General features: G+C 30.2%; 1 non-coding gene across 1 annotated transcript; it reads right to left on the bottom strand.

Annotated features, from left to right (window-relative positions):
* Window positions 1-1,955: 1,955 nt before the first annotated feature.
* Window positions 1,956-2,074, bottom strand: LOC128667384 (5S ribosomal RNA). Its single transcript, XR_008403356.1, has one exon. It is a non-coding gene; the product is annotated as a 5S ribosomal RNA (ribosomal RNA).
* Between the last annotated feature and the right edge of the window lie 13,774 nt (window positions 2,075-15,848).

A 15,848-nucleotide genomic window follows, 5' to 3' on the forward strand; every position in this document is an offset into this window, starting at 1 on the left:
TTCATTTTAATGACAAGCTCCTAAAAAAATTGTGTTCTGATCGATTTTAAGAATGATATTAATTATTAATTATATTATTATTTAATGATATTATATTTATATTATATTATTATATTAATTATTAATTATATTAACTATTAATTATAATTAATAGTTATTGCATAAATTGCATATATTGCATAATAATATATAATTAATATAATATATATATATATACATATAATTATATGTATATGTATATATATATATATATATATATATATATATATATATATATATATATATATATATATATATATATATATATATATATATTTAAACATAATATAAATTTAATTAATTAAATTAATATAAATTGATTTTTACATAATTTTCACAATTGAAATATATAGCAGTTTTATTACATTAATCATTAGGTTAATAATCAGTAAGGTTATAGATAGTTAACAAATATTCGAAAAAATGAACTCGAATTGTTATATTTGAAAATAGCCGCCAAAATGGATGTTTAATTAGGTTAGACGGTGGCGTATCAGATGACAATTACAGAAAGTCGTATAGAGCTCACAGCTATCTAATAGATAGTTATAGGAACGATACGATATTTTTACCATAAGTATACGTATCGTTGTGGTAACAATCTACGAGTTGATATACTTTAGATCGTTCAAGGAACAATATTTTTTTTTTTCGTGTGGGTGTATTTACATAAGAACGTACGTATGTATGTAAATATTTAGTAGCTTTTGAACGTATGAGCCGATTTTTATCTTTAAGGTGGTATTCGACACGGCTTGTTAATTCCTACAAGCTGTGAAAAATTGAGCCTTATCGGTACGGTGCGTTCGGAGATATTCCAAAATTAAAATTTTATCATAAATGTTTTTTTTTTTTTTTTTTTTTTTTTTTTGAGAGCTTGTATTATGCTTGATGGATTGATTCCAAAATCTAATCAGCTCCAAAACTTTATAAGCCGCGTCAAATGTCACCTCTATTATCTCAATCGGCCAATTCGTTCGAGAGATATCGTTGAAGAAAAAAATGGTGAAAAACCTTTTTTTTTTGGAAAACAACGGCATACAAAAGTATTTTCGAAGTCAAAGTGCTCGAAAATGTATTCACAACAATGTTTTCAAGCTCAAGGAGCTCGAAAGCTCCGTAAAGTTTTTGGGCTGGCCCACAGGGTCAAAAAATTGCAACTACACTTAAAATAAGAAATATTTGTCGAAAATAAATCAATTTATTTGTGGCCATTTTTTCAAATATTTTTTAATGAAAGATAAATATATTTGGTACAACTAAATATGACAGTTGATTTAAATAATTTTATAATTTGACAGAAATCAATCATTTATTTGTGGTACGTGATTGATATACTTGGGGTAAAGATATTAGATTTGCGGCAAATAACCTAAAATTTGGCGATACTATACATATATTCGAAGCCCATATTTGTTCGTAGCAATTGTATCATTTCTTTACCACAAAAAAATCACTTATTTCACGCAATTAAACTACTCAAATATATTAAATCTTTCTCATAATTGAATATTTATTTGGCCATATCTAAATATATGATATCTTTGGCTCAAATAAATCTTAGTTGACTCAAATAAATTTTTTTTTTCAGTGTACGAAAAGAAAGAAACGAATTTATTGTTCAATTGTGTTTATCAATTATTACTTAAAACATTGATGTTTACAAAAGACAATTGTTTTTCCAATTACATTTTAAACTATACAAATTTTCCACGTATGTCGAGTTATTCGACTTATTTTTTCTAAAATGTAATAAAAAATAATATTTTTCAATGATCGCCTTATGAAATGAATCTAATAATGAGTGATTTAATTAAAAATTGCAACATAGAAATGAAAGAAAAGAAATTTATTCTTCAACTAACACAAAGAAAATAAATTTAGTCTTTAGCGAATAGAAAAAAAAAAAAAAGAAACGCCAACAGCACGTGGTGTTCCCAAGCGGTCACCCATCCAAGTACTAACCACGCTCAATGCTGCTTAACTTCAGTGATCAGACGAGAACTGGTGAATTCAGCATGATGTGGCCGTTGACAAAGAACGGATAACGTAATTCGAGATTTGATTAATTTTAATTATAATTAGTTCTATTATACATTAACTATCGATATTTTTTTAACATCGTGTTAAAAGTCATTATCGGTATCAGATACTTGAATGAGTTGAGCTGGAATATTTATCCAGCTTAAGAATAACACAATACATAATTTTACCTACCATTGCAAAGTATCATATACGCAATATCATTGAGGATAATATGGAATCTACCAATGCTGTGATCGATAAAGAAGAAAATATTTGTACCCTATTTAATGTAAACAAATTTACGTTTACATAAAATAGGTAGCTGGGGTCTATTGAACCAAAAAATACTTTAACATTGTTTTTCTAGATGAATAAAAGCAAAATGATAACTTTCTTATTACGAAATTGTACTTTATTATATAGACTATCATTTCTCATAAGCACATAACTTAACAAATGATGAAAATTCTAAATAAATATGAAATCGTACAACTGGTTAAAATGGTTTAATCGTCCCCTTTGCGGGGGCAATTGAACCACCAGTCGGAGACAATTGAACCAAGAGTATTAGAACTACAAACGAATAACTTCAATAAATAATTTACTATTTATTACAGCTTAAAACTGAAATTACAACACTTCTAATAATATAAATTATTTTATATAATTATATGTTATAACATATATTTATAACTTCTGTCTATATAATTATTTTTTTTTTTTTTGATTAGTTTAGCTTTTTTTGACATTCAGTCAAAATGCGCGCGCATGTCAGATGATCACAGTGTGGCTCAACCGTCCCTGAAAATACTGGTTCAATTGACCCCATATGATTTTAGTGCAATAATTAGTTAAAAAAAAAAAACATTGAAGAACTATTTTACTAGAAGTAAAGATAAAAATTTATGACTTATATATATAAGAAGGTATTACAAAAAAATTTTAAGATTACATTTGAAAATTGAAAAATTATTAAGCAATTTGTCAGGAGCTGAAAAAAAAATTCACTTGCCTAAAAACTTTAATTGTTTAAAATTAAATCATCATATCGGTTCCAAATTTTGGTCAGACTAAGGTTTAGTGTATCAAAATATAATTCCAAGAAGACGACTCATTTTTATATTTTCTTAGATTTTTTAAGCTTACTGGTTCAGTTGCTCCGTGGTTCCACTGACCTTACCCTCTCCTTATTTACGCCTGTTAGTTTATTACGGACATCCGATTTTATTAATGCTAAACGATGATCAACTACGTCGATAACATCTGTAATAATAATTTTCTGATTTAATTAATTAATTTAACGGGACCGAAGTCCACTTCCGTTTGACGGTAGGCCTATTCTTCACTCTTTTAGGCATACTCACGCTGCGTAATATCCCTATCCTCTACCATAATATTGCAAAAGCGAAATATAAGTATAAGCTCACATTAGCTTACCTTTGGATCAATGATCAGATCAGAGATCCTCATGCAATGCATGTAGGTGCCTCACCACTAGCCATCACGAGTCCTACCTCACTTAGGCCTAACAATCCTTCTATCCCAAGAAGAATGAGCTCTGGCCGAAGTGGGGCTTGGAATGCCCCCCCTCCCCTCCCATTTCACCAGTTCCCTGTATTAGTCTACAGGTTGCAGATTAGTGGTAAGACGCAACTTCTCCTTAATGCCATTGAAAGGGTTTCTTCCACTTATAATCACTAAGATTTCAGACACGCCATTATACACAATTGCCCTCATCCATCACTTAGGATGAAAACAATAACTTCCCGAATTTTTCGAAAATCGTCGATTTTATTAGCAGGAAGTTAAATGAAAATTTCTTGTTAAAAAATCATTTAAACATTAAGAATGTACGAACATTAAAGCTTTAAAAAGATTAAGGCTTGATTTTTTTTTAAATATAGTTGAAATACATATAATTCAATTATAAAAATTTCCGAAGGGATCACCGGGGTCCTTAATTAATTATTTTATGTTAAAGTTTGAATTTTAATTCATTGCTTTGATGGAGAAACTCGTGAGCGTCGACATATTTCAATAATTTTCACTTGGAATGGAAAAAGGCGAATAAAAAAAACTACGTAATAGTAAATAGAAATACTAATAAGGAGATTGATCCAATAGAATTTTGGTATGCCTACACTGAACAAAAAAAAAATATTTAAAAAAAAAGTCAAGGTTTCTGGGAAATTTAACCTCTGTCGGCGATAACTTAAACGATTTGACAACGCTGAATTACGCTGTGAATCATTAAAAAGAGACATATGCTATTAAAGTGAAATAGAGATACAGAATAATAATAAAAATAGTAGGTTTTGAACATAAGCTACACCTGTCAAATGTCAATTTCAATATTTGTGTTATCTTTTTAATTAATGTAATAGTAATAATTTTATCGATAAATTTAAAACACTATTTTATTTAACGATACTATTTTTCTCGTCCTCAAGCGGTAAGCGTCAACTTTTGTTCCGCTGTGCAAAACGAAGTTGCCGCTTTCTACCTCCGTCGAGGAGAAAAATAGTATAAACTCCTTGGGCAGTAAATAAGAAAGCCTCAGATCACATGTTTATTGACCTCGGCTTCGCCTCGGCGAAACAATTACATGTGATCTGAGACATTTCTTACTTTACTGCCTTAAGTGTGTAATATACTATTAAGTTATTGTTTAACATCCATTTCATTACATTTTGCTGTGTTTAGTAACTTAGAGAATATAAAAGTGGCTGAGATTACAACTTTTTCAGAATTGATAAATTTATCACGGTAAATTTTTTGCTGATTTATTTCTGTCATAATCAAACACATGACAATACAATATTTTGAGTATTAAAAAAAAATAATAATAATATAAATTTATAGTTGTCAAACGTATGAGTACGGGAAACCTGTTTGTACATCCTTAAATGTATATTAGTAGATTCATAACTAAGGGTGACAAGTAAGAAGAGGGAGAAGGAACGGAACAGGTTGTGGGGATATATACAGAGGACGAATATTTACACTATTTACAATGGTAGTTCGGTATATACAGTAGTTTACCTATTATGGTTTATCTATGTCTTTATCCAGTCTTTCTGTTTTTTTTGAAGCATCTTAAGATGCCTTAAATCGTTGGAGAGCCACCAGTATTTTTCTTGATTTGTCCCCCATGGAAGATAACTAGGTCTCTCATCGGTAGGGCAGTTGAATATGCAAATTGATCTTTGTTTTTGGCGTAGTCATCCCATTTAATTACTATTTTCGTGATGAATGGATGCCGTTTCCAATGATAAAGATTCGTTATATTATCTAGATTTTGCATTAGTCCTTTTTTAACCGCAATAATAAAGGCTTAAGGCGATATTAATCCTTCATAATTAGCTTTATCAAACTTTAGTTAATTGTTGGTATCTAGGGATCAGACCGTTTTTACTGCTTGGAAGCTTAGCGAAATAGTCACGAGTAAGACGTATTATAAACCACTCGATGTTTGAAATAGCTGCTGCATCACATAGGTCTTGACAGGAGATATATTTGAAGCAATTAGTTTCAGCTGAACTAATGTGTTCCACCACATAAGTGCAGCATAGGTGATGGTGGGACGGACTAACAAGAAATAGCTTATTATTTTTACTTTCAGGCTTAGCTTTTTGTTGTGGAATAGTTTGCTAAGAGATCTGAACGCTTTTATTGCTTTTTCAAATTAAATATTGATGTGTTGCTTATTACGCACCAGGTAATCTATATTAAAACCAAGATATTTTACTCTTTCTTTATGGAGTATAGTTACTTCTTCGCCAGACGAAGTGTCTACGATTTTAATACTGAAGTTTCTGCATGGATTTAAGTTAGATTTGGTACAATACTTAGCTGATTTACGAGATAAAATTAATTCACACTTGGCCGGGTTTATTTGAGGTTCTACGATATTTATTGATTATTAATTTTGGAGACCAAGTCAGTGAATTTGTCTTGAATTTCCGTTACGTTTCTTCCTATAACATATGTCACGAGATCGTCGACAAAAGCTATTGAATAAGTGTTGTTATTATTGAGCTCAAATAAGTTTAAAACTTCATAGTTCTAGATATTGAATAGGTCTGGTAAATGAACCGCCCCTTCCTTCATGAGTAATAAAATTGAGCTAATGTTTGAGCCGTATCAAGTGACAAATTTCATGTTTGTAATCATAATAATAATTAAGAAAATTAGCCAAAGCCAGCTGTTCTTCTTGAGTAGCATGTAAATAAGTCCGTTTATCCAGATTAAATCGGACGCCTATTTAATGTCAATTAGCAAGGCACCAATGTATTCTTTGTGTTGAAGGTGGTAGTTAATATCTTGAATTAGCTTATTGATGGCATAAGTTTCTGAGTAATTGTGATGAAACCCAAACTGATTATCCAGGATGACGTTTTTTCTGTATAAAACCTTTTGATATGGTTATTAATTATGGTTTCAATCACTTTGCTGATGCAAGGAGTTAGGCTTATAGAGCGATAGCTGGAAGGGTTATTTGGATCCTTATCCTTTTTTAATATAGAAAGCATCTTAGCCTTTTTCAAGTTTTTAGGAAAGTGATAATTATTGATGGAGTTATTAAATGATATAGTGTAGTCTCTTATTATTCTGCTTGGTATTCTTATAAGTATTATAGGAGACTGGTGAATTTAGTATGATATAACCATTGAAAAAATATGGACAACATAATTCGAAATTTAACTACTTTAAGTTATAATAAGTTCTATTAAATTAGTTTTTTATTTTAGTTGAGCGAAAAACGTTCCGATCTTCAGATGAATGTTTTATTTATGTTTGTCAATTACTTCTCGAAAAATTGATGTATACGAAAGACAGTCGTTTTATCAATCAAATCTCAACTTATACAAATTTTCCACGTATGTCGAGTCATTTGACTTATTTTTTGAACAATTTTTTGGAAAATAATATTGTTCAATGATCGTTTTATGAAATGTATCTAATAATAAGTGATTTAATTAAAAATTGCAACTACGATAAGAAAGAAAAAAAATTTATTCTTCAACTAATACAAAGCAAACAAATTGAGTCTTTAGCGAATAGAAAAAAAAAAAAAAAGAAATGCCAACAGCACGTGGTGTTCCCAAGCGGTCACCCATCCAAGTACTAACCACGCTCAATGCTGCTTAACTTCAATGACCAGACAAGAACTTTTTTTTTTTTATATTATTTATTTATTCATATAGTTTTTATATACATATATATACATTTGCTTAAACATATATACTTGGCTTTAGCTTTGTCATATATTGTAGTTCCTTCTAAAGAACAGATTCACCTACAGATATGGAGTTAGTTGTATTAAATTAATTATTTTCTTTTAATTTGTACATTTGTGATCATGTATTCGTATGCGATTTTTCAAGAACATTATAATATTTTATAGGAAAATAAGTATAAAAAACCTATCTATGGAAATTGAAGGAAGTTATCTTACAAGGCACTTATCAGTCTTGTCTGTTTGTTAAGATATACTTATAATTAATTTAGTAGTAATGGTAATACCTATTATTTTATAGCATGAAATATTCTCAGTGTTTTATAAGGCAATTTATATTTTAGTTCCATCGGCAAATTATAAGATCTAATGCTAGTTATATTTTTAGTTAAGTTATTGACATTAAGTTGAGTTTCATAAAATGTATCAGATAATTTATCTATATATTCCTTGATGTATGCTATGCTAGTGTTATTGTGTAAGTCCGTAATTTTTGTATACCTGTCTGCTGATAAAATTAGTCTTAGGCATTTGTTTTGATATCTTTGTATCACTTTGATATTGGTTGGAGCCGCACCACACCACACAGGAGCAGCATATAATAGTATTGGCCTCAGTATCATTTTATATATTAATGATTTATTGTGTTTCGATAATGGTGATCCTTTAGCCATGAGTGGGTATAACTTTCGTTGAACCGAATAAGCTTTTATTATAGCATGTTTGATGTGATTTCTGTATGTTAGTCTACTATCTAGGTGCATACCAAGATACTTGACGCTATTGACTGGTGTCACTGGATGTCCATAAACTCTGACAGGTTGAAATATTTTATTCTGGGTACGTTTTTTGGAGAAAACTATGAGTTCGGTTTTTTGCGCGTTCAGGTTTATTTTCCATCGCTTGTAGTATGGTTCGAGAATGTTCATGTGGATTTGAATTTGCTTAGCGGCGACATTGGCATTGAATGAGTGCGCGTACACAGCTGTGTCATCCGCAAATAAAGCAAGGTTTGTTCTTGCAAAAGTAGGTAGATCATTTAGATATATATTGAATAGTTTAGGCCCAATGACTGATCCTTGTGGTACACCTGCTTTTATTGCCCTTTTAGTAGATTTTACGGAATTGACGTTCACTTGGAGATGTCTGTTCTGGAGATAAGAGTGCAGGAACTTAATTAATACAGGATGGTATGTGTATTGTATCATTTTATAAATAATACCGTCTATCCAAACTCTGTCAAATGCCTTCTCTATATCCAACAGCAACATTACTGTTACCATTTTTTTGTTGAAGTGTACTTTGGTATCATTTACAATGCGCGTTACTTGCTGAACTGTGTTGTGCTTTTCACGAAATCCGAACTGATGATCAGCCAGTATATTTTCTTTTTGTTCATGACTGTTGAGTCTCTTGAGTATTACTTTTTCTGTGACTTTACTCAAGACAGGTAACAGACTGATGGGCCTGTAACTGCTTGGGTCGTTTGGTTTTTTACCTGGTTTTAGGATAGGTATGATATTGCTAGTTTTCCAGTGGCTACTGAAATGAGAGAGTTTGAATGATGCATTGATAATGTGCATCAGCTGTACCAAAACTTTTTTGGTGAGATTTTTAAGTACAATATTTTGTATATTATCTAAACCTGGTGCTTTTTTAGATGGTAGTTTTCTAATTATTTTCCACAGCTCTCCAGGGGTAGTGGAAAATTTGTACCATTCCAGGGTATTTGTTTCTTCTAGATATTGGTTGACTACCTGAATTACTTCTTCTTGTTCTTCTGTGTTGTTCTCTACATCAATGTCATGAACTACCTCAAATCTTGAGGCAAGCATGTTTGCTTTTTCTTGGTCAGTGTTTGCTTCATCTCCATTATTTTCGAGGGTTGGTACTGCATTAAATTCAGACTTAAATATTTTCGTCATTCTCCACAGTGAATTGTCTCTAGGGTTTAGTTTTTCCAGTTTTTTGGTCCATTCTTTATTTCTTTCGTTTTTAATCTCAATTTTAATTGTATTTGTTAATATTTTAGCCTCGATTCTAGACTTTTTATTGCGAGTTTTTTGCCAATTTCGTCTAATCCGGTTTCTTTCTTTGATAAGATTCTTGATATTGTCAGAAATTTTATCTCTTGCTTGTTGTATTGTTTTGACTGATATATATTTTTTGGAACAGTATTGTATATTATTTGTGAGTTTTTGTATTTCACTGTCCAGATCTTGTGTGTTTTCTATTTTATTGTTTATTGTAGTTTTGTTATGCAATACTTTCCTGAACTCATCCCAGTCAGCGTTATCATAGTCATATATTATTTTAGTTGTTATATATGTGCCTTGTTCACCGATGGTAAGTGTAATTGGATTGTGATCCGAGTTAAGTTCATTGTGGACATTGAGTTCGCTGAGTTTATTAACGTTTTTATTGACACAGATGTCTATTGTTGTTGGTGTTGTGTTGTTTGTTGGGAAATGAGTAGGTTCATCTGTGTACATTATGCTGCAGTTGTTATTCATAGTGTAGTTGTATAGGACTCTTCCTCTCAGGTTGTTTACGTGGCCGTTCCATGTATGATGTCGTGCATTTAGGTCTCCAACCAATAATACTTTTTCTCCTATATTGAAAATACTATCTAAGTCTTTGGCAGTAAAGCCTTTATTTGGACTACAATATCCTGCAACAATGTAAATTTTACTGATTAATCTTATACACATGCAGTCTATTTGTATATTTTGTTTAAGATTAATACTGGTATACGGTATACTATTTCTAATAATACTGGCTAGGCCACCAGCAGCGCTAGTGCTGTCTTTCCTAATTACTGTGAAATTACGTAATTTGATTTTATCAATATTACTAAGTCTTGTTTCATTTACTAAAAATACATCTATTTTCATACGATCGAGAAATTCTATTACTTCTCCTATTTTATGTTTTAGCCCATTTGCATTCCAACTACATAAGTTTATTTTACCCATTATGAATCTAACTTTTTACTAAATTCAATAAAGACTTCAAATTTTTGTGATTTACTTGTACATTGTAGCAATTGTTTTTTGAGATTTTTGACTGCATTGAGCATTTCGCTTATATCACAGATTTGATTAATTTCTTGTATTTCGTAAGCTAATTCTCTAAGGTTCGATATGTCATTGTTGTTGTTAACAGTTTGGCTATTCCTAAAATTAGTTAAGTTATTGTTATTACTATTAATATTGCTAGGACTTAAATTATGAGTATTCATGTTGTTATCAATTAGAGTAGTGTTAGTACTGCTGCTTGGTTCTCTGATTGTACGATATTTTTTATTATTATTATTATTATTATCTTTAGGATTACTATTTGGGTTAGTTTGCCTTGAGTTGCTTTTTAAGGGATCGCTACTTGGTGGTTCCTTTGCTCTGTTCCATGGATTACCCCCTCTTTGGTTTATTGCTTGGTTCATCCATGGGAAGTTCTTGTAGTTGTCGATATCCGGGGTTTGCCGTGTTTTAGGTTGATCTTTTTTTGTATTATTTTTCCTTGCTTCGATCCTTTCAGTTATTTCTATATAAGCTCTGCAGACTGTGGCATTTGCAGGGTGGTCTCCTCCACAGTTGACGCATTTAGCTGGAGTATCTTTTGTTTTTGTGCAGTCCTTAGTAAGATGCTCTCCAGCACATTTCAGACATGCAGGTTCAGCATAACAATTGGTGGTAGCATGGCCCCACTCTTGGCATTTATGACATTGGGTAATGCGCCTGTTATTTTGGTAAAAATCCCACTTTACTTTAATATAACACAGATACTTAGCTTTTTCTTGAAGATGCGCCAGTTTGGTAGTTGCGCTGGTTGTGACCATGAACATTGGCCTATTAGTGCCTTTCATTAGGTTAACGTTATGCACGATAAACTCCAAAGCTTCCAGTTCAATTTTTATGTCATTTGGCTGAATTCCTTCATGCAGTCCGTAAATTACGTATGTTTTGCGTTTTTGGTCCTTAGTTGTAGATGTATGGAATTTGATTTGGTCCTGATTCCATTTCTCTTTGAGATAATTATAATCCTCCATCGCTGTTGTATGTAGCTCGACCCTATCTTTTTTGTATTTAATATAGAATTTACTTTTTAATTGTTGTTGAAGGAGTTTTTGAAATTCTTGATGGGATTGTATTTGTCCATGCATGATCAGCGGTGGAGGTAATTGGGATCTGGGTAATTTTTGCGATGTTTGGAGATCTTCTTCTGACGATACGCTACTATCATCATCATCTACTTCAATTTTTTCCTGCCCTGCTGCTAATGGTGCGTATCTATTTTTTAATGTTATTTGGGTTTTGTTGGTACCTTTTGTCTTTTTATGTTGCTCGCTCATGGCTTCTGCTATTGCTGTTGATGCGCGTTTTCTTTTATTATTTTTAAATACAGTTGTGAAGCTGTTTTGTTCTGATTGCTGTTGTTGTAGCAATGCTTTCTGTTGCAATAGTTGTTGTTGTTGTAAAAGTTGCTGTTGTTGCGTCTGTTGTTCATTCATTAGATTTATTTTGGCATTTTCTACGTCTTTTGACATTTGAACGTAGTCATTGTTCCCCATGTGAGGTGCCTCTTTACTTTGCAGGTTAGCTTTCTCTGTTGGTTTTATTTTTCCTCTTTAGTTTTACTTATTAGTTTTACAATGATTAATTAATTAGCTACAATTTATTTAAATTGCAGCAGACTGTTATAAATAGTTTATATTATTTATATTATCTTTTTGAAAATATTTTGTAAGATTTGCACAGAGTGAGGTGTTGCTACAGCGCACTCTGGACGAGAACTCAGACGAGAACTAGACGAGAACTGGTGAATTCAGCATGATATGGCCGTTGACAAAGAACAGACAACGTAATTCGAGATTTGATTAATTTTAATTATAATTAGTTCTATTATACATTAACTATCGATATTTTTTTAACATTTTCAATTTTCATGGTATTTTTTGTTTTACTCTCAAACCACCAACTTTACAACGAAATTGTATAAGACTTTTTTTATAGAGAATTATATTCCCTACAAAAAAGGTTATTTGAGCCATTACCGTAGAGCTAGTAATTTCCGAGATAAATCTAATTAAATATCTCAAAATTTGAGATATTTCTGTTTTATCCACAATTTTAGTAATTTTTCATATAATTATGGCCGAAGAAATATATAATATATCCTGGTTAATATATCATCAAAAATATGTCCAGTAATATCCAGAACTACCTCCTATTACACTTACCTCCATCTTTTCTTATCTTAACCCAAATGTCTTTGTTCGACCATCGGAAGCTTTTGTAATTACTTCCTCTCTCAATACAAATATAATTGTTTTATACTTTTCATAATTACATATAAATGTGTAATATATATTTTTGTATTTTACTCTGATAAATGATATGTTTCTACAGCCATAATATCATAAAAAAGTACTAAAATCTCAGATAAAAAACCGATATCTCAAATTTTGAGATATTTAATTAGATTTATCTCGGAAATTACTAGCTCTACGGTAATGGCTTAAATAACCTTTTTTGTAGGAAATAAAATTCTATATAAAAAAAAGTCCTGTACAATTTTGTTGTGAAGTTAGTCGTTTGCGAGTACAATAAAAAATACCATGAAATTTAAGAAAAAATTAGCTTTAAGATTTTTTACCAGTGAGGCCGATTACACAATGTAAATTAGCTACAAGCACATTTAAAGAGGAAGGATTCCTCTGTCATTTCCACCTTATAGTGACTCAATTTCTTGCTATGCCGCGGAACTATAGGTAATAGAGAAAAAAAATTAAAATTTACATGTTAATTGAATGGGAAAATTTCAAATTCATTTAGCGAGTACTTGAAAGTAAAATCAAAAGCTGATCTTTGGTGAGAAATTTTTTTTACATAATTAGAACACTATTCCGTCGATGAAACAGAAAGAAAAAATAGTCGTTTCAAACGAAGCACCCTAATATATATGCATATACATATGTATATATATATATATATATATATATATATATAAATATATATATATATATATATATATATATATATATATATATATATATATATTGAGACAAATCGCTTTTTATGTTAGCGATTTTAACCAGCAGCCATCAAAATTCGTAGGTTGAACCATGGCTTAGGCTGGCCTCTAACAAATTTTTATTTTACCGGATAGAGCAGTGGGCTGGGGTTCTTGCAAAGCAAAAATCCGCACTTATTCAAACTCAGCAACATATGCAAAATTCACTAACTTACCTCACGGCTTATTACTTGTCATTAAATTTCTTATAGTTGATTGACTTATCAATTCTTACTTAATTAATAATATTTTTTATATACTATTTAATACTTCTTACCAGTAATATAGGATAATAAGTGATATGAGTAGTGATAGATACAGTGAAAGCAATTAATCAGAATAGTACAAGTTTTATTGCCAATTATAATAAAGTTCAGTTACTTACAATAATAAAAGCTTCCGCAAGATACAATATCAAGAGTATCCTGGAATACCCTAGATATACAATGACCCTCTACGTGGGATAACGCAATTATTACACTGAACTTATTATTTAATTTTAACAATTCTTTAGTATCGCAAGTATATTGCCGGTAACGTACAGTAATAGTTTATTTTACTTAAACTCGACTCATAATAATCAATAAGAAATAATAAAATAATATTATAAGTAAAATTGCAAGAGTATTAATAGAAAATATCGTATCTTAATTAATATAGAATAATTATCGAAATTTAATAATACGAGAAAAATACGTCTAAACGCTAATTGATCCAGGATCGAAGTCAATGACCGATAACTTGGGGTGTAGGACTAGCCTCGGGACTCTGTCCCCACTTCACCCTCACGGACATGCGTCTACGTGATGATTAGTCATGTGACCCCGGCACTATGACTTAAGTATTTTCAGATGGCAACGGGACGGGAAAAAATGGGAACCGCAAGGCTGAAGACGACGAAGACAATTCACATTGTCTCATTACATATATATATATATATATATATATATATATGTATATATATATATATATATATATATATATATATATATATATGTATATATATATATATATATATATGTATATATATATATATATATATATATATATATATATATATATATATATATATATTAAGGTGCGTCATTTCGAAGCTGCATTTTTTTTTTAAGCACATGTAAGAAAAATCATAGTTCAACAACAAAAAAATTTTCGCGCAAGAAAAAAAATTCGTTGTCGATTACAGACCTAGCTCATTGAAAAATTTGATTTACCCATTTAAATAACATCAGAAAATTTTTTTTTTTTTTGTAACCTCGAGTATTTTTAACTCGTTAAAAAATCAGTAAATCGAATAGACTAATAAATATTTTTTAGGAAATTGAATGCTCTACAAAATAGGTATACCTCATTAAGATAATCTTATCATTTATAGATAAATCCACTTGTTCAAAAGTTATTAGATCTCAAAGTAAAGTTGCAGATTTTTTTACTTTTCTGGCGAAACTATCAGAGTTATCACGAGATGTTATACATCCTTCTTTGCTGACAATTTTATTTTCTACATATTATTGTGAGTAAAGTTATTTTCAATTCCGCATTGTTTTCTAGTTATTTTCATTTGAATTTCAAGCTCTTAAAAAAGCGGTTCTGATCAATTTCAAGAGCTCGACATCGAAATGAAAAAAAAACTAGAAAACGATGCGGAATTTGCAAAAACTTTACTGAAAATAGGTTGTAAAGAGTGAAATTTTCAACAAAAAAGTTCCTACAACATTTTGTGATAAGTCTGATAGTTTCGCCGTAAAAGTAAAAGGATTTCATCCTTTACTTTAAACTCTGATAACCTATGAACAGATGGATGTATCAAAAAATGATAAGACACTATTTATGTGGAGCCTTGAATTTCCTGCAAAAATATGTATTAGTCTATTCGATCTATTAGTTTGTTAACGAGATAAAAATATTCAAAGGTAAAAAAAATAATTTTTCCAATGTTCTTTAAATGGGAAAATCGAATTTTTCAATGAGCTAGGTCTGTATCAGGAGATAATATATCATAATTCTGTGAAAATTTAACCACGTGTATACAGAAATGTTTTTGTTTTGAATGCCGTAGAAACCATAAAATTTTGTTAATGAATAATTTATGAAAATAAAGGATTCATAAGGAACACATCTATACTTGTTAAAAATTGAGCATATACTTAAGTCAATAAGTTTACTTATTAATAAAATTTTCAATTTTCTCACTAATAAGTTTAAAGTAGAGTATTACTGACAGATCAAAAAATATATGATAATTAATTTGGATTAATAAATGAGTAAAATAAAATAAAAAAGCGTCGAAACAGGAAAATGATATCTGCCAGGCTAGAGATAATATATTCAACAACAGGTAACGGCTGCCTCACGTTAATTTAGTACATTTTGATCAACATAACTTAGATATTTACGATTTATATTTATGAAAATTTTTTGATTTTCATAATTTATTTTTAAGTTTATTATTAATAATTATTGACTGAAAATT

This window comes from Microplitis demolitor, chromosome 2, assembly GCF_026212275.2.
Source record: "Microplitis demolitor isolate Queensland-Clemson2020A chromosome 2, iyMicDemo2.1a, whole genome shotgun sequence".
In the NCBI taxonomy this organism is placed as follows: Eukaryota; Metazoa; Arthropoda; class Insecta; order Hymenoptera; family Braconidae; genus Microplitis; species Microplitis demolitor.